General features: G+C 31.5%; 1 long non-coding RNA gene across 3 annotated transcripts; it reads right to left on the bottom strand.

Moving 5' to 3' along the window:
• Positions 1-66: 66 nt before the first annotated feature.
• LOC145165383 (uncharacterized) lies at positions 67-1,853 on the bottom strand. Of its 3 annotated transcripts, none has more exons than XR_013740042.1 (5): positions 1,385-1,853; positions 1,140-1,212; positions 882-1,025; positions 575-756; positions 67-199 (listed from the first exon to the last, which is right to left on the bottom strand). It is a non-coding gene; the product is annotated as an uncharacterized LOC145165383 (long non-coding RNA). The 3 variants fall into 3 exon arrangements; XR_013740043.1 differs by having other exon boundaries at positions 575-789; positions 1,140-1,202; XR_013740041.1 differs by having other exon boundaries at positions 1,140-1,202.
• Positions 1,854-22,873: the final 21,020 nt, after the last annotated feature.

Below are 22,873 nucleotides of genomic sequence, written 5' to 3'. Positions count from 1 at the left end.
TTTTTGCAAATCCATTTGTGTTTTAAAGGAATGAGGGGATGCTGAGGTGTAACTGAAGCTACTAGAAGATTCCAAACGAGCCTTCTTTTCTGATTCCATTGAAGCAACTCCAAAAATACTTGAACTTTTGTCTGACCATGATGTTTCTACACCCGTTGTGCAAAAGTTTTGTCTAGGTATGAAAAGTGGATACTCATTGCTGCATAACAAAATTGATTTGAAAAAAAATTGAGACCATATTGTAAAAGAAAAAAGTTCGAACCAAATTTGTAAGAAAATTTAAAACACGGGCCAAAAGTGTAAATATTACACAATAACTTGGGTTTGTTGGCAACTTGAAGACAGTTTGAATAGTTTGTTTTATAAAATCCGTGAAAACCCAAAAGAAAACTGAAGGTAGAATGGTGTAATTGACAAAAATGAAAGTAGGATAATGGAATGGAATCACTCATTCCATTCCTTTACAAGGCTACAAAATACAAAACACATGGAAACACTTTCATCAAATTACTAATGAAAAAACATCATTTTCAATATCAATATATTATAATATAAAAACTTGTGTTGTGGTTACCTTTATTAGCTGCCCTTTACAGAACAATTTAGGCCTTTGAAGAGGTAGCATCACCAACTCGTTCAAGGTATCCTTCACAGATTCAAGGACTCCAATGTCGACAAAGGTAACACCAATATCACCACCAAGAGGAATAATTTCACCAAACAGTCTCTTCTCAATTCGTTTTCAGTAACCACATCCTGGAATTCCAATGTCATCACTCATCTATTTAACTTTAAAAACTTCAACTATTAGTTATTACATACATACATGTGATCAGAAATAAGATATGAGTTAAAAAGAAATGTGCATTTTGAATACTTACTGCACGGATGCTGACAATGTTAGACTGTGATTTTAAGGTCTCTATGTCACGATCCAGTTGTTGCTTACTTTTCCTCCACCACAGGTGCAGAAGGTTTTGGAGCCGTGGGATCTTTTACAAGCAATCCAAGCTTCATTATTTCATCTTGTACACCAATTTTAAGAACGAATAGGTCAAATTAATTCAAAACACAAACATTTAATCAGCATGAGAATGATGTAGAAAACAGAAAGCAGTTAAATGAGTGTAATCAAACACCTTAAGTGACTCCAAATCAGATCCAACTGTAGATACTTCATCTTGAATAGAAGAAAGCCGTCCCTGAAGGAATCTAAACGCTTGTAAATCAAAAGATCCAATCAAAACACCAACAAAAACACATTGTTACAAAAAAATCCTTATGTTTAGGTTTTCATTCGACAAATCGACACATTGATCAATGATCATCATCCGGTGAAATAGCACAATAACATGGCGAATTTAGAAATAGAAACTATACTCACACGTGGATTTTGTTGATCTCAAATTCAATTACGTCTCTGATTAAGATGAATAAGACGAATGTTACCGGCATCCCGCGGTCGTACAGTTGTGGGTTTAGTGCAATAAATCAGATTACCGACCTCCCTCAAATCCAGTGATTAGGTTTTTTGATTGTTGACCGGCGGAGGGAGGCGATCGTGGAGGAGAGAGTCACTGAAGAACACGGGGAGAGAGAGAGACTAATTTGGGGATTTTTCCATTAACGGATAATTTATTTTTTTGTCATATCAGAAAAATCACCTGGAATCAGAAGCAATAACTTCATAATCGACAATGGCGGAGGAAGCCATGGATTCCGAGGTCGGATCGTGATTCCAAACGACGATACTAGATTTTGGGGAAACAATCGATGAGAAAGGCCTGAGAGAAAAGGTTCGGTGGTGAAAATGACGAAGGGTTTGAGGGGAAATCTTTTGTTTGACTAATCTTTAAAATATAACACTTTTTTCTACCAAATATATCCCCAGGAGTATTTTAAAAAACCTGTTATGCCACTGGATATAGTAATATTTACAAATTATGCCCATCATCTAAGCCGTCCAAACAATTGATTCAACGTTCCACTTTTAGTTCTCGGGTTCTCGGGGAACTATGAGTACTCAAGTGATCCTTCCTCTCTCTCTCTCTCTCTCTATATATATATATATATATATATATATATATGGAAAAGTTCAAAGCGTCGAAATTTAAAGCGATTAACGGTAAAATGAATGGTTGTAGACTTTACAGTGGACGCACATGCACCGGATTATTACAAAACTCACTTTCTTTTTTTCGTTTTAAATTTTTTTGAGGCCATGTTTTTTATCGAAAAAAAACCGAATATACCGTTCACGATTTTTCGTCCTCTTTCCATAGAGATTCATAATGATAAATAAAAAACGAACTTTTTTTCCGAAAAAAACTCACTTCATTTTCTTTGTTGAAAAGTTAAGGTCTATTTTTTTATAGAAAAAAAATTAATAAATATATATATCAAAATTCATACTTTTTGGTACTTTTTAAACATAGATTCATATTCATGTTAAAAAAAACGATATTTCAGTTCAGATTCACATTGTGAACCTGTTCAGATTCATATTCTGAACCTATTCAGATTCACATTGTGAACCTTCTCAGTTTTACAGTGTGCATAATAGTAAGTCAGATTCACAATGTGAATCTAAATTGATCGAGCTTTTTCACATTGTGAATGTTAAAAATTGAAATATTTACAGTTTAGATTTACAGTGTGAATCTACACTGATCGAGGTTTTTTTAGTCGGTGTTGATGTTTATTAATAGAGTACAAAAAATTAATATATTTTGTATAATTAGTTTTTTTTTATAAAAATAAACTTAAATATTGATAAAACTAACAAAATGAAGTGCGTTTTTTTCAAAAAAAAATTCATTTTTTATATATCAACATGGATCTCTATAGAAAGAAGACGAAAAATCGAGAACAACGGTATATTCGGTTTTTTTTCGATAAAAAATGTGGCCTAAAAAAATTTTAAACGAAAAAAAGAGGTGAGTTTTTTTGTAAGGAGGTGGATTTTTTCGTATAATCCGATATGTGTGCGTCCAATGTACAAGTGTACATCTATTTCCTTGGCCGTTGATCATTATGATTTCCGACGCTCACGATTGGTTCTTTGGTTCCTTGTTAATTATGGTTCTCTATTGAACCTCACTATATATATATATATATATATATATATATATATATATATATATACACACACACACAAACGAATGTCCAAATGAGAATAAAAAAGTTGAGAAAACGAGAATGCATATAGGTTATATATCTTTTAATCTGTCGTAAAAACGCTGCAACGTACAAGAACGACGGAAAAGGTAATATTAATATGTGAATATAAAAATTATGTATATTTGTATGTGAATATTACTTGGTATATTCACATATTATTATCCATATATATGTGATTATTCATATATGATTATGACGGTTGGTGGCGAAGGTGGTGGTGGTGGTGGCGGTGGTAGTAACGGGTGGGAGGTGGCTCTCAGGATTAATAATAACTACATCAAGATCCAAAGCGTAAAAACTATTTTTATGGACTGCTCTCTTGAACAAATTTGCATTTAATTGAATTCATTACTCATTTTGACACTACTCTAGAAGCACAAAGATGTCTCCAGAAAAAAATGATCATGAGTCAAAATACAAAAATCCAGATTTTATAACGGAACTGAAGATAGAAATAGAAGCATCTCATAATTTCACAAGAAATAATATTTTTTATATTCAATCAGAGATCAAATCATTAATGCTTACGTGGATGTCTATACGATTAGAAGAATCAGAACAATGAAAAAATTCATCATAAGGGATACAAAGATCCAAAACATCAAAACCAATTTGAGGTATCTTATTTATTAGAATGATAGACACTTTTATTAATATGGGTCATCAAAATCTTAACTATATTCTCTATTTGTAACTTTTTATACATCTTTCACTTTTTAAAGACGAGTCACAATTTATTGGTTCATGCTTACGTTTCAAATTGATGGGACATTTATGCAAACACTATTTCTATGTTCTAAGAATGGTAAGTGTAGAAACTTATCCAAAAAGATATGTGTCAATAATATGGACGAAGGATGTCATACCATGATCTGTATATGGTTATAATCTATTAATTTATTTTTTTATAAATTTAAAAAATACCCCTAGAGAGTGTGTGTTACAATAAGGGCCTCTACGTGGTATTAAGAAAATTTGGTATTGCCATAATGGCCTCCATATGATCTTCATAGATTTTTATATGACCATACAAAACCTATTGTTTAAACAGTTTTTGGTAACTTTGTTTGTAGAGTTTCATAAGCTTTATACTCCATTGGTATGACTTATAGGTGGGAAAAAACAACTTAGTAAATTTAAAAGAATTTGAATTACTAACAAACATGTTGCCACCTTATTTCATCATCACTCTTCATCACCTAGTAAATGGTCATCTTTCACTTCATCTCATTTTTCTAAAATAAACTTATTTTAATTTAGAAACTATAATGTAATAAATAACTGAAAATAGTTAATAAACACAACATTAATATAAAAATCAAAATATTTTATTACTTAAAAATCAAAAATACATAGTAAAAACAAGAAAACATAAATAAAAATTACATTATTAAAAAACTACATCACTCTGAATCGTCATCCGAATCCTCGACAACATATTTGAATATTCATTTCAATCGTCAAACAAATCATCGTACCAATCCTTGAGCATAGGTTGTATGTTAGCCCTATAAATATGTTCCACCAAATCACTACAAAAGAAGTGATTAATCAGAATTAATTTGAAATTAATTCGGGATTAATAGGAAATAATTAATGGTGTAATTGATGAATTGTAATTGTTCAGTAGTTGAACAACAGATGCAATTCTAGAATAGTCCATGGCATGGACGGTTTTGGAGCCTTTCGTAGGGTTTCCAGAAGCCTCCTAGTTGCTGAAAAGGAAATGATTTGGATTGGAATTAAATATCTTATTTAGTCATTCAAATCTTGTTTTGTCCCCAAGTTACCTAAAGTATAAATAGGACCCTTGGGCACTAAGATTTCGCGGCTTTCTCATACCTAAAGGGGGAGAACGAAATTATCCTCCTCTCTCCCCTCTCTATTTCAGTCCTCAGGTTTCTTGCGTTTTGCGTGTGAACCGTTAGAGGCTCGCATACTATTGGAGCTAGGTTTTCCAAGGAGACAAGAAGATTTTGATTAGCTTTATTGAAATCAAGATAAGGTATGTTTCTCTAACCATGAATTTTAATTTATACGGTTTTAGTTTGCGTTTTCATAAGTATGTTGCTATTAGATGTGAAAAAGATATAGATCCAATTTAGGTTGCATGTACCCTTAAGTGTTAAGTGAAATTACACAAGTACATTGTTTTTTTTAACCTAAAATTATCATCAGTGGTATCAGAGACTTGATTTTCACATTAATGGTACATAATATATGAAATCGAAACAAACAAAAAATTCGACAAAACTGTTTGTCACGTCGTGACTAGTCCTCTTTCACGACGTGAAGACAGTCTGGATTGTGATTTATGGATTTTATTGCCTTAATTCAAAAGATAGGATAATTTTTAGTTAATCCATGTTATTTTAAATATATAAAATCTGAATATATCAATTAGGTAATTTGGAATCCTAATTTGAATATAAAAGGAAGATTAAATAAGATAATTATCCATTATAAGATAATATAATTATCCTAATAAGATTTAAGTGATTAATTAAAAGTCTAATCACTAGATAATTCTTAAATCCTATTTAGTTAAAATATTAATTATTAAATGTTAATTGAATTAATATGATTTGAACCTTGTAATTTAAAAAGTTTATAAATACACCCAACACATATGTATAAATTTCTATTGTTATATGTGTCATTAAAAAGACAGTCGAATCAATAGTAGGCCTCATTCACGAAGCCACATTATAAGAGAGGTATAAGAAAACGACCTATAAAATGATCGTTGAATGGGTGTCTATTTCGTCCACCTCTTCTTTGTGTGGTGAAGGATCGTTAGCCGACGGGTTTGATAGGACATAAACACATTAAAAGTATAATGTATGAAGTACTATAATATTCTAAAAAATCCTACTCTAGTTACTTTAGAAAAAATGTGAAATTTTATGCTAATCCATGAAACACACGTTATTTCTTTGTGAGTCATTAGTGGAGCGTGTGTGGTTAACCGGCACACTAATGTGGGACGAGAAAGTTGAAAATGATGGTACATTCTCAAATTTATGGTTGGTGGTGGAGCGTGTGTGGTTAATCGGCACATCAATGTGAGATCATAAACGACCTCGAGGATGTCACGTAGGTTGGCATGGTTATTCACATCTTATTTGTGATCCTCGACATCCTAGTCACAAATTGAAGAGCATAATCTGAGATTAACATGTCATTGATTCTTCAATGAATCTCATAAGATCTTGGAATTTCATTTTGATTGAAATTGGTAAGATGTTGTACCTACCTAAAATAGTTTCGTGATATGACTACGACATCCCTCTTCATATTACGAATCGTGTTTATGGATCCTAGCCTTAATTTAAAATTGGGTTAATAATTAAGGATAAAATTAACTTCATTAAACTTTCTCCTTTAAGTTAAATGGAATCCTATCCCACCTCCTCACTCACTTTCTAATTCTAGCTTCTCTTTGTTCTCCCTTAAGAATGGCTCATTAGTTATGGGATCTTCCTCAATTTTGATATTGGGAAATATATCTATAATGAGCATATCTCTTAAATCAATAATGCATCAAATTTAGATATGTTGTTATTCCCATAAAATGTAGATTTGTCAAATAAGGTCTCTTGTATCATTATATTTATGTCATCGATGTTCCAAAAGGAATTTGGTGAACATGAGAACATATGAAATGAATTTGAAATTGAGTAAAATGTTTCACCAGAAGGCAAGATAAGAGTGATTTGAAAAATGATCAACATTTCCTAATTGCATTCGAATTGAATAAAAGATTTTTGTATGTAATAAATGAGAACTACATAGAAAAACTCGAGAATCGAAATGTTACCCTCGACAAGAGTCTTGCTATAGATTTTGTGCTTGGATCTTTCATCAGTTCTTGTGATAATTTCAACTTGATTTATCATATGAATAGTATGGATAAAGCATTTATGAGATTCTTAAAACTGAGAAAATTGGAAAGGAATTAGATTTCTTATCCAATTCCAGTTATCGCCTTTGAATGCTGGTGGAAAGAATAGGTTACGTTCGAATCCGAAATGGCAAGGAACGGTTTCGGCCGGAACTTCCCATTGTAAAGGAATGGAATTGGCGGGTCCTCTATTTCGCACAACCATGATTCAATAAGAGGCAAGGTGAAATTAACGCAATGAACATGATCATAGGAAATGAAGTTGGCCTAAGTACTTTGAGATGGTAAAGTCAATTGTTTGACTCTACATCAAGTACTTGGATATTCAAACTCCAAATACATCCAATGCATCGATCCTTGATGCAGGATGTGATAATCACATTTGGATGACATTATAGAATCTATAAGAAAGAAGGAAGTTAAGCATAAAGAGCTAAACCTAATCATTGGAATGGACGAATGTTGCATGTCTCAGTGATTGAGGATTTCAATCTTGTTTTTAGTAATGGAGTCAGGATAAATCTAGTCACTTTCTATTACTCTTCGGAGATGTCTAAAAATCAAAAATTCATCTTATGCATTGTATAAACATGAATTTCAATTTTCGTTTGATAATGGAAAGGTGACAATTATAGTTTATAAAGATGATGGTTTTATGTTTAAAACATCTTCTTTTAATTGACATTCATGAAATTGTAGTTTGCATTTCTAATAAAAGTAGTGACGACTTGATTATGGATTCCTCTAATTAGTTTAGATATGCTCACGCTTGTGGCATGATCGCCTTGGCCACATAAGTGAGAATCGCATCACCAAGCTTCAATTGGACCGGACTTGGAATCATTCGACTTTGAGTTAGATGATGTATGCGAGTCTTATATGTTGGCAAGACGACTTAGTCACCTCTCACATGGACATGTAATGGTGATAAAGGATTGTTGGATCTTGTACACACTAATGTGTGTGAACCCATCGGATCCACACAAAGGACTACATGTACTACTATGTCATAATTCTGACACTTTGAAAAGTTTCAAAGAGTTTCATAACAAAGTAGGGAATCAATTGGGCAAGACGATAAAGGATCTCCACTCAGAAAGGAAAGGAGAATGTCTTAGTGTTGAGTTGTACGATCATCTTAAAGATTGTGGAATGATTTCCATAATTGGATTCTTCAAGAACACCATAATGTAATGATGTTAGTAAAAGGAGAATAGAATCTTATACGGTTCGATCTACGATGAGGCGTGCTTCGCTACTAATTAGCTTTTAGGGAATATACACTTGAAATAGTAAAGCATATTTTGAACCTTGTATATAAATAAGTAGGTTTTGATGACACCTCATGAAATGTGGAGTTGGAAAGTTCCCTCACATTTTGATATGGTGTTGTAAGTTCTATCGTTAGAACAGAAACCAATGAACAACTTGAATTGCGATTTATGAAGTGTTACATTGTCGAGTATTCACTAAAGATTTTTGATATATGTGATGCTTGTAGCTCAAAAGTAATGTTCCTTAAGAGAAAGAACATATAGATATCAAGAAGTCAGTGGGAGTCATATCTAACTTGAAGAAATTCAAGATATAACCGACAATGAAGCTATAGTTAGCACTACCTCTCAACCCGAGGTTGGTAAACCAGTCGAGTCAAATGATATTGCCTTGTCTCTTCGTAAGATATAGTAGAGTTAGAGCATCTTCAAGTTTTATGAGTTTCATGTAACCATGGAAGGAGATACGTTGATTAATGATAAAACATTGATTAATTTGGATAAGCCTAATAGCTACTAGGAAGCAATGGTGGGCCTATAGCTGCCATTAGAAGAGTCTAAGGATAGCAAAATTTTATCCATAAAGGATAACTAATTTTGAAATTGGTTGGTCCAAAGCCAAGTCTTATAACAATGGGATGCGATTAGATCTTCAATATGAAGACTAACATGGATAGGAATGTACACACATTCAAAGATAGTATGGTAGAAATGGGGTTCGCTCAGAACTCAAGAAATTGATTATGAGGAAACATTCTCATCAGTAGCTGAGAAAGGTCTATTTGGTTATTTGCTACCATTGCTACCTTCTTTGATTAAATATATGGTAAAGTGGATGTTTAAACGAATTTCCTAAATAGGAAAATTTTAGTGCATGTATGACATATTCTAAAAAGGATTTAAACATACAAAGTATCCAAATAAGGTGTGTAGGCTTGAGAAATGTTTCCTACTCAGGAATACAATCAAGTTACTGACAGACACTTCTTTAGGTTCGACACGTGGAAGACGGGATGGACGTTGCTGAGTTCTCGGGGTAACTGAGGTTTGTATGCTACGGGACCGATCCTAGCAAGGATCTCGAATGGTCCAGTGTATCTTGGGTTTAGCTTTCCACGCTTCCCGAAGCGTATCATGCCTTTCCAGGGTGAGACCTTCATAAGGACACGGGTAGGTCAGCACCCCAGAATGGCTTGACACGGGTAGGTCGGCACCCCAGAATGGTCGTACCGGGTAGGTCGGGCACCCCAGAATTGCCCGACAGTATGTAGGCTATGTGATTGTATGGTATGTGGTATGATGGGGGAACTCACTAAGCTTCGTGCTTACAGTTTTCAGTTTTGTTTCAGGTACCTCTTCAGCGAAGGGGAAGGAGCCCGTGCGGTAGCTGCACATCATACACACGTATTGGATTTCCGCACTATGAGATTTCTTGGGATTGTACTCTGACATTGTTACTAATTTTATGATACGATTTCAGACATGAGATTATGGTTTTACGAAATGATATGACTTGATGATGTTTTCTTATAAATGTTTTCTAAATCGTTATATAAAAATTGAAATTTTTGGACTTGAAAAAAATGGGATGTTACAAGTTGGTATCAGAGTCCTGGTTTGAGGGATTCGGACACACCCTCGGGGGTGTCTGGACTCAAACCGAGGGATTTAAAAGATTTTTACAAAGAAGATGGTTTTCTAAAATCTAAGTTAAAGAGTTTTGAGAAAGAAAAAGGTGTGTGATGTGCGCAACCGGCCGAGCTCAAGTAAGTACCCCAAAATACTCATACAAGATATGTTATGATGTGCTTATTAGAACTGCATGCTATATTAGGACTAAGGATCTAGGAGGATGCCTTAGAAGCCTGTGATATGTGTATGAGCCTTATGAATTGCATGCTAGTACAGATTCATGAGTAGAGGATAGAACAACTTGATTGTATTATGTGGTTATCTTCAGAAGAGTTAGAGTAACATGAAATTTAGAGATGACTTTAAGTCGTAGTCTAAATGGATATTCATTTTGAGTTGTAACATGAAAGGTTTCATGTAGGAGATGATGGTAGATTCGACAATATGGGTAAGACCACATTAGTGCAAGTGAAGTATCCAAGGAGTGTACCTGGACTAGAAAACTTCATAGTTGACCGTGGGTTTGTTTTTTGACTAAAAATTTGCCATTAGAAAAAGTGCAGTCATATTGACTAAGGATACTTAAGATCACAGAAGGTCAATGCATAGAAGGAGGAAATTCCACTACATACAAGAAAATGTTGAGAATGGAGATCTAGTTGTGAAGTGAATATCTTTTTGATGATTCATTCACGATAGTGATGACCAAAGGAAACCATGATATGCATGTTAAGAGCATTGGCATGAGAAATGATGACAAGTTTAGTTGTTGAGTCGATTATCCCAAAATATCTATACAATAGATAAATTTGTCATTGTTATGGTGATTAAATAATAGGGAATTATTTATATTCAAATAGTGTAAAGCCATATAACAATTAGTTTATTATTGTGTTTCATTTTATGTGTTACTTCCTGAATATTAATTTATTTGAAATGCCGCAGTCAGTCACACTTTTGGGAATAAGTATTAATTTAAGACTGTCATAATTGATTGTAGATTGTCTATAGGGATTGGACATTGCATATGGATTGCTGCAATATTCATGAGTACTTTGCAAATAGGGATTTTGAGTATTGGTTAAAATCGCGCTTAGAGATTACTTCATGGATCACGAGTAATTCTAAGACGATAATATCTTCTATTCTTCAAACGGAGATATATAAGTCATGTTCTGCAAATTTATTGTGTATTGGTTTACTCCAACGCATCTCGTAACTGGGTGTTATAAAGTGTAATTACATGCATGATTTGGTGAGTGGAATTAATGATTATATAGTCAAATTTTATTCTTTCCTTTTTCCTTAACAGGAAAAGCGATATGTTTGGGCCCCTCGATGATCTGTTGCCGACATCTGAAGCACTTGGCCGAGCCCAAACTAAATTGATGTGTTTAATTAGTAGTCTGAATTCAGTTGTCATAAATCAAGAAATCGAGAAACATAATCTTGGACAACGAGATTGATTCTAATCTATGTATTGTGTCCATACGATATCTTATAGAACAAAGGGATAATTGATCACTTTATCTTAGGACCAACGTCTAATCAGATTTTGGCAGTGTCTTTGGAAATAACTTGGTATAAAGTTGATAAATAAAAGGAAAGTCCTTTATGGGTTTCCCTCATAACTAGGAAATGGCTTGGATTGATCAAAGGAGAGAGATAAAATGATTTGTTTAGATATTTTGTTATTAATATATTAACTAATTGTCAATTAATGATTTGTTAAGTTATTATATAGATAATAAATTAATTAGAACTAGATGGAATTAGTTAATTACTAATCAGAATTAATCTGGAATTAATTCAGGATTAAATGGAATTATTTAAAGGTGTAATGGGTGAATTGTAATTGTTCAATAGTTGAACAAAAGAGGCAATTCTAGAATAGTCCATGACATGGACGGTTTTGGAGCCTTTCTTAGGGTTTCAAGAAGCCTCTTAGTTGTTTATAATGAAATGATTTGGATTGAGATTAAATCTATTATTTAATCATTCAAATCTTGCTTTGTCCCTAAGTTACCTAAACTTTAAATAGGACCCTTGGGAACCAAGATTTCATGGCTTTCTCATACGTAAGGGGGGGGGGGGGATGAAATTCTCCTCCTCTCTCTCCTCTCTCCTTCAATCCTAGGGTTTCTTTCGTTTTCGATGTGAACCATTAGAGGCCCGCACACTATTGGAGCTAGGTTTTCCAAGGAGACAAGAAGATTTTAATTAGCTTGATTGGAATCAAGATAAGGTATGTTTCTCTAACCATGAATTTTAATTCATAAGGTTTTAGTTTGTGTTTTCATAAGTATGTTGCTATTAGATGTGAAAAATACATAGATCCAATTTAGGTTGCACGTACCCTTAAGTGTTAAGTAAACTTATGCAAGTACATTGTTATTGTAACGTAAAATTCCCATCAGTTACAGCGTAAAGACCTAACTCTCCTGAATAATATTACAGGTCTTCTCTTCAATCACTCATCATCCTATTCAAAACTCCAGCAGTCTTAACACAGCTACCTGTGATACATATAAATTGAGTGAGTTGGGTTGGGAAACTTGGTGATATACATACGGTTTTCAATCCCATAATGTTATTATGATAATAAACCATAATTAATAATCCTGAAAACCTAACTGTTATCAAACAATATAGATCACATATATATAATACAATCTACCCTTATTACACATCCCATCGATTCTCACATATTTATCCTATATCAATGATCTTATGAGATTTATCCTGATTGATCACTATAAGCAACAAATTGACTATACTTCTTCGGGTTCTCATGACAGCAAACGAGGATCAATAAAGACAATAAATGAGAGGAAATGAGTACTCGAATGAACATACAATACTTTTCTCTGGATCAGTATGATTCATTAACCTTGTAAGACAGTTAAGTCAATGGTGGTCATCTATACTCCGCTAGATGACTTAGATATACCTAGTAGTGGTCTGATCACAACTGTTATTGAACATAGTTCCACCCTCAAACGGACCATATTCTACTGTCTAAAAAGGAGGAGAAATGCTAATATAGTACTCATGTACACACCCGTACCCCACCATATCACAAGTGTCCACGAACAAATTATTTCCCCTTTATTTTCTCTTATTCTTTTTTCATCCCTTTGTTTCTCTTCAATACTTTCAAAAATAAAACAATAGAAAAAAAACTTTACCTGTATGAGTTCAGTGCTTGGGAGAGGTTCCCTTCAAAATCACAAGGCTGATAGCTCATAGATTCGTTCGATCTGCTTGTTATTAATATTTTAGGCTCTTCATCTGAATTTATATATATATATATATATATATATATATATATATATATATATATATATATATATATATATATATATATATATATATATATGTATATATATATGTGTGTGTATGTGTGTATTTTATTATATATATATATATATATATATATATATATATATATATATATATATATATATCCACTTCATAACAACCAACAATACATAAAAAGAAACTATATATATATATATATATATATATATATATATATATATATATATGTGTGTGTGTGTGTGTGTGTGTGTGTGTGTTTTATTTATATGTATATATATCTATCCACTTCATAACAACCAACACTGTACACAAAGAAACCAAATATATATATATATATATATATATATATATATATATATATATATATATATATATGGAGTTTATTTTATAGTAGTGTTTCTGTAAAAAAAAAAGTTGTTTAGGGGCTCGGGCTGTTTGGTAAATTATATGAGGACAACTTTATCTCTAGAGGTCAAAACCCCAATGTACAAGAGTAGGGTTCTACGGTGGTGGTTGTTGATAGAAAAATGGTTGCATGCTTCTATCTTTTCAAAAACTATCTTCCTGTGTGATATAGGGAGCAAAAATTCATCTATTTTAGTAGATGATATAAAAGCTAAATTCTTTTCTATGAAAATTACTTTTGAAAAGATGATTCTTTGAATTAGTACTAGTATTCTTTATTTTGAGGTTGATAGATGTGTCTTTGTATTTGATGTCATGTTTGTTAACAGGGAAGGATAATAATATTTATATTCCTAATTCAACTATTTGTTATAATAGAAAATCTTTATACTTTTAACTCAATTATCTTTTACATGCTGTTAGGCTCCCCTCTACGTCAAAGAAGAAAATGCAATATTTCCCTTTTTTATTTTTTATTTCTATTTTCCTTTTCCTAATGTATTGTCTTGTTGATTTCATTTATGAAAGATTTATTTTGTGATGAAAATACTAGATATTTTGAATAGTAACAAAAAATAACAGTGAGTTTCATAATACATTTTGAAATTTTGTATACCGTTTGTGCTCTTCTCAAGTTAAAAAAAAAATATGTGATTTTGGAGCAAAAGTTGTTTCTTTATGTCGAGGTCCAAATATTCCTGTTAGATTAGGCAAATATTAGACTCAATGTAAGTAACATTAACCCTAAAATAACAACCTACTTTAACACCTTTAAGAATTATTATTATCATTAACTATTATAAAACTTGAATGCCTTGTAGGGGACCTGATCCTGATGGAAAACGTCTGGAAGAAACGTTAGATGCTTCTAGACTTGAACAAAGTTTCAAACGAAAAGGTTTTTTGTAAGTAAACTTTATAAATGTTTATTTTATTTGGTATAATATTTGTATCTTTTTATGAATTTATAAATTTTGGCAGGACATAAGAACTTGTAGCATTATCTGGTGCACTCAACAGATCTGTGCATTAAATTGGATTTAAGTTTGAGTTATCTAGAATCTAATGGTGATTCTGTAGTTATTACTGTGTCATGATTACAATTATAGTCATATTTTTTAGTGTATTGGCTTTAAATTATGTTAGAATTGTTGATTCTTCCTTGCTTTATTGGTGTTGATCTAGGGTATGGCTACATGTTATTGTCATGGTTACTCAAGTTTGTTCCCACTCTAAAAAGAGGGGATTGGATGATTACTTTCACAACTTGGCAGCTGGGCAGTTTATAAACCTCTATATGAGATAACTATTGGATTTTTTTATTTTAATGTTTTGGTTCTATTTTATATCTAATATATGTTTATATTGTACAAGCTGATAGTTAAGAGTTGTTGAGTTTATCTTCCTTCAACTATAGTGGTATATATACTTTCTTATTATTATTTTATTGTTTATATTCATATTTTATCAAAGTTATATTTATTTTTGTTGGATTGTTTTTGTAAATGTTTATGGTGCTGCCATAATGCCTAGAGCACGTCTTGTAGCATAATTTTTTAATTTTCTCAGTCTTTTGTTATTTTATTAAATTTTCTAATGAGGTTTTAGAAAAATATAATTGACCATAAATACTCAAATCCATCAACATAGAATTCACCATACAAGACAACATATTAAAAACTATTGTAGTTAAAGGTAAACAATCAAAGCAAAGTAGACAACAAAGTTCAAAAAAGCACATCGGGTTAAATTCAAAAATAAATTCTTATTAAGCAATCAAGTTGACAACATCACATTATCCAAGTACAACAAAATCTATTTTTCATTTGTTTTGTACGTTTGGGGTAAAACAAATCGATTTCATATTTGATTTCCTGATTGCCTTTTTGTGATTGTCGTGAGGAGGGTTGCTAAAATTCTATTTCATATTAGGGCTTACTGAATTTGTGCTTGCTAATTGCACGGTGCTGGTTGTTTCGTTGGATTGAGAGGGAGCGACCACTTGAAAATATCAATATCGAATCTTCAAATCCACATTTCCACTTCCACAACCAACTTCATTTGCTCTAGTGACAATCAGATTGATCCTTCAAACAGCTCAAATTACCATTCCACCTCTAAATTTTGTCCGGGAAGCAGTGAAAGGTCTCCGAGTTTGCCTTATTCTTATAATAGCAACATACTTATAGTTTTCAACCATAATAGGAATGTACTTTATAGGTATGAATTTGTAAGAATTTGTATGCATTTTGCTTCTATGTGTGAAGAAACATAAGTAGAATGCTATTATTGGTAAAGTACCAATCAAAACAACCTAATTCACTTTTCATAGTTAATAATTGTAATGCACATATCAGTAAAACTAAAGCATAAAGCTCCTTTATCTATTTTAATTTCTGAAAATGAGCACCTTCTTTGTTTAATTGTAGCAACTTGGTCTTTATTAAGAATAATTGTAAGGCACATATCAGTAAAACTAAAGCTCAAATCTCCTTTATCTATTTTAATTTTTGAAAATGAGCACCTTCTTTGTTTAATTGTAGCAACTTGGTCTTTATTAAGAATGTATTGTCATTGGTACGGTGTACCATGATTTCAATCTCCAATAAATAATAGGTAATCTTTAATTATTATAACATATTTAATTTTTGTAAATTATAATTTTTAATTTTAATATGATTTGTAATTTGGTTTTTTATAATCATATGATAAATTATGAGCAACAAAAGAACCATCGATTTTTTGTTTAAACGAAAAGAAAAATGTTCATGAACCACAATTGCATCTTGTTATCGATAATATTAAAGGGAAAATATTGTAAATATATATAAAATGAAAGTTTGTGTTTGTGAGAAAGGGTTACTCTAGCTAAAGGTGCATGTTGTTATGCACATTGTACATGTCAATTTATTTATGGCCGATTGATTATTCCTTATATGGGTTATACTAAGTTGTACCAACCAATGAAAGAAATAAAGATTTGTTCTCCTATCACACGTCCATGTCCTTCAATTTTGAGTTTTGATTGAATTAATAGTTACAAAAATGTCCCTTATATTCTTCTTTCTTATTCATAAATCATCAAATTTATAAAATAATATTTATAGTCTTTTCCTTTTTGCACAAACCATCCTATACTTATTTATTTAATTTTTTTGGTGCATTTAACTTTAATGTTTCTATATATACAAAATTTAACTTATGCTCACTTTATAAAAGTCACTGTAGCTAAAAGTATTATTTATAATACGCATCAAAGTACGAGATACTTACATTGGCTTGGATATTAGGCATACTTATCACTTTTTCTTCAAATTAGTTAATGTCATATGGATTCCTCTCCCATTTTTTAATATCTTATGAAGTACATTTTCTAGTTATCCTATATGTATGACAATGCAATAAGCTGTGATATAAAAATATGTAAGAACCCGTGGCAAAACACGACCTTAAATACTAGTATATAATATATGCCTACGACCTAAAAGAGGTATTAATTTTGTAATATCATCGAACCAATTAATGTTGAACCCGAAAAGTGATATGTCAATTTAAGAGAGGTAAAATTAGATTATTTGATTCGTGAGCTGGAGAACGACTCTCTGTGAAGTCTTAAATGAAATGGCGTGTGCAAAAATAGAGTAAGAATCATGAATCAATCACACTAAATTGCAAGTAATATGGTCAAAACTCCTGTATATTATTGATTAAGAAAAGGAACATACAAAGTAACTTTGGGTTTTTTCTCAACCTAACTGATATTGATGCATAAAGGGAGTTTTGGGAAGCTTACCTAACAAGCTAAGCTAAAGGATATATATATATATAGTGGTTAAATACATCACATGTCAAAATAAACAAAGGAACAACTAAGCATAAGATTCTTCAAGAAAAGTTTTCAAACATAGCCTTCATGAATGCCTTCGCAAATGCCAACATCAGTTTCAATATTTTTAGTACTCAACAATCCCCCCCTAAATGTTGAAACGGATGAAGATCATGATTTACATCTTCTTGGCATTACTCCCCCTTAAATTGTGGACTCATCAGCACATGGGGTCTTCAAAGAGAGGGGAACAGATCTGAATAATATCATCAACAAGGCACATATATCTTAAAATGTGAACTCCCCCTTGAACACAAATCACTCCCCCTTGGATCTTCAATACATGCTGTGGAGAGGATCTGGAAAGTTAAGAAGTATCAAAATCACCAAAAACCCTACTCTAATCACAAGCAAGTTGACTAGCAAACATGAAAGCTTTCCCAAGGCTAACATGGAACTTCAAAACCCATCACATCTGAAATCATCTTCAAAAATTCGTGCGAATAAGATTTGACACTGAAACATCGCACTTTCGTACTCATTCTTTCGTATTAAAAACATAAACTTCAAATAACCAGAGCAACATTGGCGTAACCACTGGATAATATCTTTAACCGACATGTATGAACACCAATATTCTGAATTCCTCCAAAGATCGGAACATTTTGGAAGTGCATAGTAAATTCCAAAAGGATGTTGAGATATGAGTTCCGAACAACAATCTTCACGAACACAAATAAAAAGCACAATCTTTTTGGGTTTTTCTAAAGCAAAAACGAAAAGAAAAAAAATCTTTTTGGGTTTTCAATTTTCCGAGGCTTCAAAAAGAAAGGAAAGAACAAAAACATATTTTTTTGATTTTCATGTTTTTGAGAATCGGACAAAAGAAACGAAAATAAGAAGGGTTAAAGTGTTTTAGACCAAGAAAGAGATAAGATATGAAAATAATTTGGTAGAAAAGGGTAAATTTGGTTAAAACCAGTGAAATTGTAAACAAATCTGAATCTGGGTTGAATCTGCCAAGTTACTCAAAGTATAGGAACTAAATATGTAAATCAATAATCTTCTTCCCCCATTTAATTGGATATGAAGAAAACAATAACTTTAAATGTAAACTCTTGCGTATACGAAATCGCTTGTATTATATTGAATGACGATCAATTGTGAATAGAGGATCGTTTGCGAACCAATCAACTTTCTGGTCCGACTTTGAGACAAAGTTCCAACTTTGAGACTGATTTGAGATTGAACTCGCTTGCGAGTCCCATCAAAATCAATTCTGAAATCTTCCGATGATCGGAATTGTTCGGATATGAACAATAACAAATTTGGTTCCGAACACATATGCGATGAGACATAAATGATATATGCGTTCCGATTTTCATGGTTTCGATAACATTCGCAAATGACCCTTTGTAAAACCATTGCTTTGGAGAAAAATTCGGATTAGAACGAGAAATCACTTCTGAATATTGAGAACAGTTAGATATTGACTTCTTAGTTGGAACACAAAAATTATCAAAAATCTCATAGAACCAACCATAGTACCTTTTCTCATTTCTTCAACTTTTAACAAACTTTTGAGAACGAAATTTCGAATCAACAGGCTTGGTTTCAATTTTCTCAACTTATTCACGAACATGAGAAATTTTCACCTTTGGCACCCAAACCTTTTTCACCTTTCTCTTTTTCTTCTTCTTTTTCAAATTCCGAGACTTCAGAACTAATTTTCGGATCTGAACTACCTCATCACATTTCGGAATCTGAGCATCACAAGCCTTTGGTACACAAACATTTTGAGTTTCATACATTTGAACATCTTGAATGACAGGCTTTCTGTAAGGTACCATTCCTTCAAACGAATTATAAGAACATGAAGAACATCAATTTGAGTTCCAATAGAATAGAACACCTTCACATTCACGATTTTCAGGAGATTTGCTTTGCGATTCACCATTTGAAACACCAGATTCGGAACGTAAACTTTTTGAATCACAAGACTTTTTAGAAACACTTGACCTCCCTCAACAAAAGCATATGGAGTCATATTTTTCTCCGAAACGTGAAGAACATCATGAACTTTATCAAGAACACCAAGAACATCATCTTGAACAACATTAACACAACCATCTTTTCTCGAAGCATCTTTTTTATCTTTTCTTTATTTCTCTAAAACTTTTTCATTTTCCAGATCTAAATGAGGTTTGATAATACGAAGTTGCCTTATTAAAAGTGGACTATAGCGTAAAATACACTTATGTCCATATTTTTCATCACATACAAATGAATTCATAGTAATCTTCTTATCTCCATATAGATTATAGACATCAATGGCATCAAGTGGCTCAATTCAATCATCAACATACCAATGATTTGTAGTAGGAAGACTAAAATTTGGATCTGTAACTTTTATTCCTAGTTCTCTTATTGACAAAAAAAACTAGAAATATACGATTGAATCTCCAACAACATACAAAACTTGAAGGGAGAGAAAATTAGATCTGGATAGATTTTTTGAGAGAAAAACTGATTTGAGCACAAATCTAAGAATAAAATTCAAGAATCTTCTTCTATCAAGAATGAATCAAATGAAAGAATATGTAGAGAACAACATATTCAAACAAAAACATTGAATCTAGATTGAATTTTGCAAATACAAGAGAGATTTCACTTCCACTCTAGAAAACTTACAAAACGTGAAGAACAGAGTGAGATTCATGAACGAATTTTTTCATTTCTGATTATTTCTTGCAATAATCACTTAGATCTATAATATTAGGCTCTGATACCAATTGTGAAGTCCAAAAAGAAATGATGTGTGCGAAATTCGAATAAGAATCATGAATCGATCACACTAAATTGCAAGTAATCTGGTCAAAGCTCTTGTATATAACTGATTGAGAAAAGGAACATACAAAAAGACTTTGGGTTTTTTCTCAACCTAACTGATATCCTAACAAGCTAAGCTAAATGCTATATACAGTGGTTAAATACATCGCATGTCGAATAAACAAAGGAACCACTAAGCATAAGATTCTTCAAGAAAAGTCTTCAAACATAGCTTTCACGAATACCTTCACAAATGCCAACATTAGTTTCAATATTTTCAATACTCAACAATCTATATATATATATATATATATATATATATATATATATATATATATATATAGGGCTAGGTTATAATGTGGATGGACAACTATTGTACGGATGTGTGAACAACGCTATTCTATGAGAATTATTAAGAGAATATGTTGTTTGCTAATGTGAATACGTTCAACCTTACACAACAATCCTCATTTTCATGCATTCTCACTAATTTTTATTCATTTTTGTTCTCAGACATCGTTTTTTACTCATTTTCATTCTTACAGAACACGACTCAATAAATATTCTGACAACATTCTGACAGAATGAGAATAATTAAAAAAAAGTCTATAATAACCTTATATACGATTTAATTAGTGAGAATATGTGATAATGACAATAGTTATGTAAGATTGAATGTATTCACATTACCAAACAACATATTTTCTTTGTCATTCTCACAGAATAGCACTGTCCACACGTCCACACAATAGATGTCTATCCACATTTGAACCTAGCTCTCTCTCTCTCTCTCTCTCTCTCTCTATATATATATATATATATATATATATATATATATATATATATATATATATATATATATATATATATATATATACTCCCTCCGTCACAAAATTATTGTCCATGTTTGGCTTTTTAAGTCTATTTTGTTCAACTTTGACCTTAAATAATTTACTTTTTGTTATATAATTTTTTATGCAAGATATATGAATAGATTGTTTTTTAAATATATTTTCATTGTTATAAGTTTTATCAAAAAATTATATAACACAACTAAAGTTATTTATGGTCAAAATTGACATGGAAAGACTTCAAAAGTCAAACGTAGACAATAATTTTGGGACGGAGTGAGTATATATATATATATATGTATATATATATATATATATATGTATATATATATATATATATATATATATATATATATATATATATATATAACAACGCGGAATATGATTGAACAAGAAAAACAACACGGGAAATGTGAAGTGTGTTGCAGATATGATTAAATGGTGGATAGTCATTCGAATGACTTTATTGAAATTTATTCTGAAGGTGTTTGAATCAAGTTGTTGTAAAGAGTGAATGAGTGTGTTGCAGATATGATTAAATGGTGGATAGTCATTCAGATGACTTTATTGAAATTTATTCCGAAGGTGTTTGAAGTGAAGTCGAGAGAGGGGAAAGAGGAAGAAAAGACCACTGAAGCAACTTAACACAAATGGGGAGATTATTAGGATCATGTTTTAGATTGTGTCTAAGTTGTATCTGTTCGCAATGTTTAGAGACTTTTCTTTAGTTCTGAAACGGTTGATGTATTTCCGATTTCGAAATTAGTATTTAATCTTAGGTTTGCAGTTCTAAAGTGTCGACTTAGGATTCCTTTCTAGTGCTCCTTGGATGCCTATATATAGGAGTATTAGTTAGAAGAGTAGTATGAATTTTTTCTTATAGAATAGTTCTGCACGTCACTGTAACGAATTGTTCTTTCTCATACTGCTAATGCAAACAGATATTATCTACCTTGTTGTGTTTATCCAAATCATTCAAATCTTCATATGATGTTTTCATTATAGAATTTATCGTTCCTACAAATTATATCACACACAATTTTAAACTATCCTAGAAACCAATATTTTTTATTTTCTTATTAAGATATAAACGCTTGTTATTCCCAAATTTTGGCTCCGCCCATGCGTATTATACGGTTGGACCATATAATCCGGCCTACTAAACACTATTCAAATATTTCAAATAATAATAAAAAAAATTGTTTAAGTTGTTTAGTATACTTAGTTAGGATGTGGTTTTGATGCCGTTATCTATTTTATTTTTCAGAATTTATATTTTTGTCCATTTTCACTTTGATTACTGTCCATAAAATTTATTTTTTCAATTTATATGTTTGTCTCTTTCTGTACTGTCCATATTTATTTATTTTTTTGTTAATAAAATTTGATTTTTTGATGATTAAATCCTCCCTAATAAATAAAGAACTTTTTGACACATGTCACACTCTCATTGATTTGGCCACATGTCATTTTGTGGTTATTTTCAATTAATTATTTTCCACATGGCATTTTGTGGTTTTTTTTTCATTTTATTGATTTCCACATAATATTTAAATGTAATAATTGCAATAAATGTAATAATAAATGCATATCAATTTTATTAATCGACTTCCTTCTAATTTCAAATTCTATAAATTAAAGTTTTATTAGT

Source organism: Lactuca virosa, chromosome 3 (assembly GCF_052849685.1).
Source record: "Lactuca virosa cultivar CGN04683 chromosome 3, Lactuca_virosa_CGN04683_v6, whole genome shotgun sequence".
NCBI lineage: Eukaryota > Viridiplantae > Streptophyta > Magnoliopsida > Asterales > Asteraceae > Lactuca > Lactuca virosa.
The sequence above is the reverse complement of the archived record's forward strand: the minus strand, read 5'-3'. Positions and strand labels throughout refer to the sequence as shown.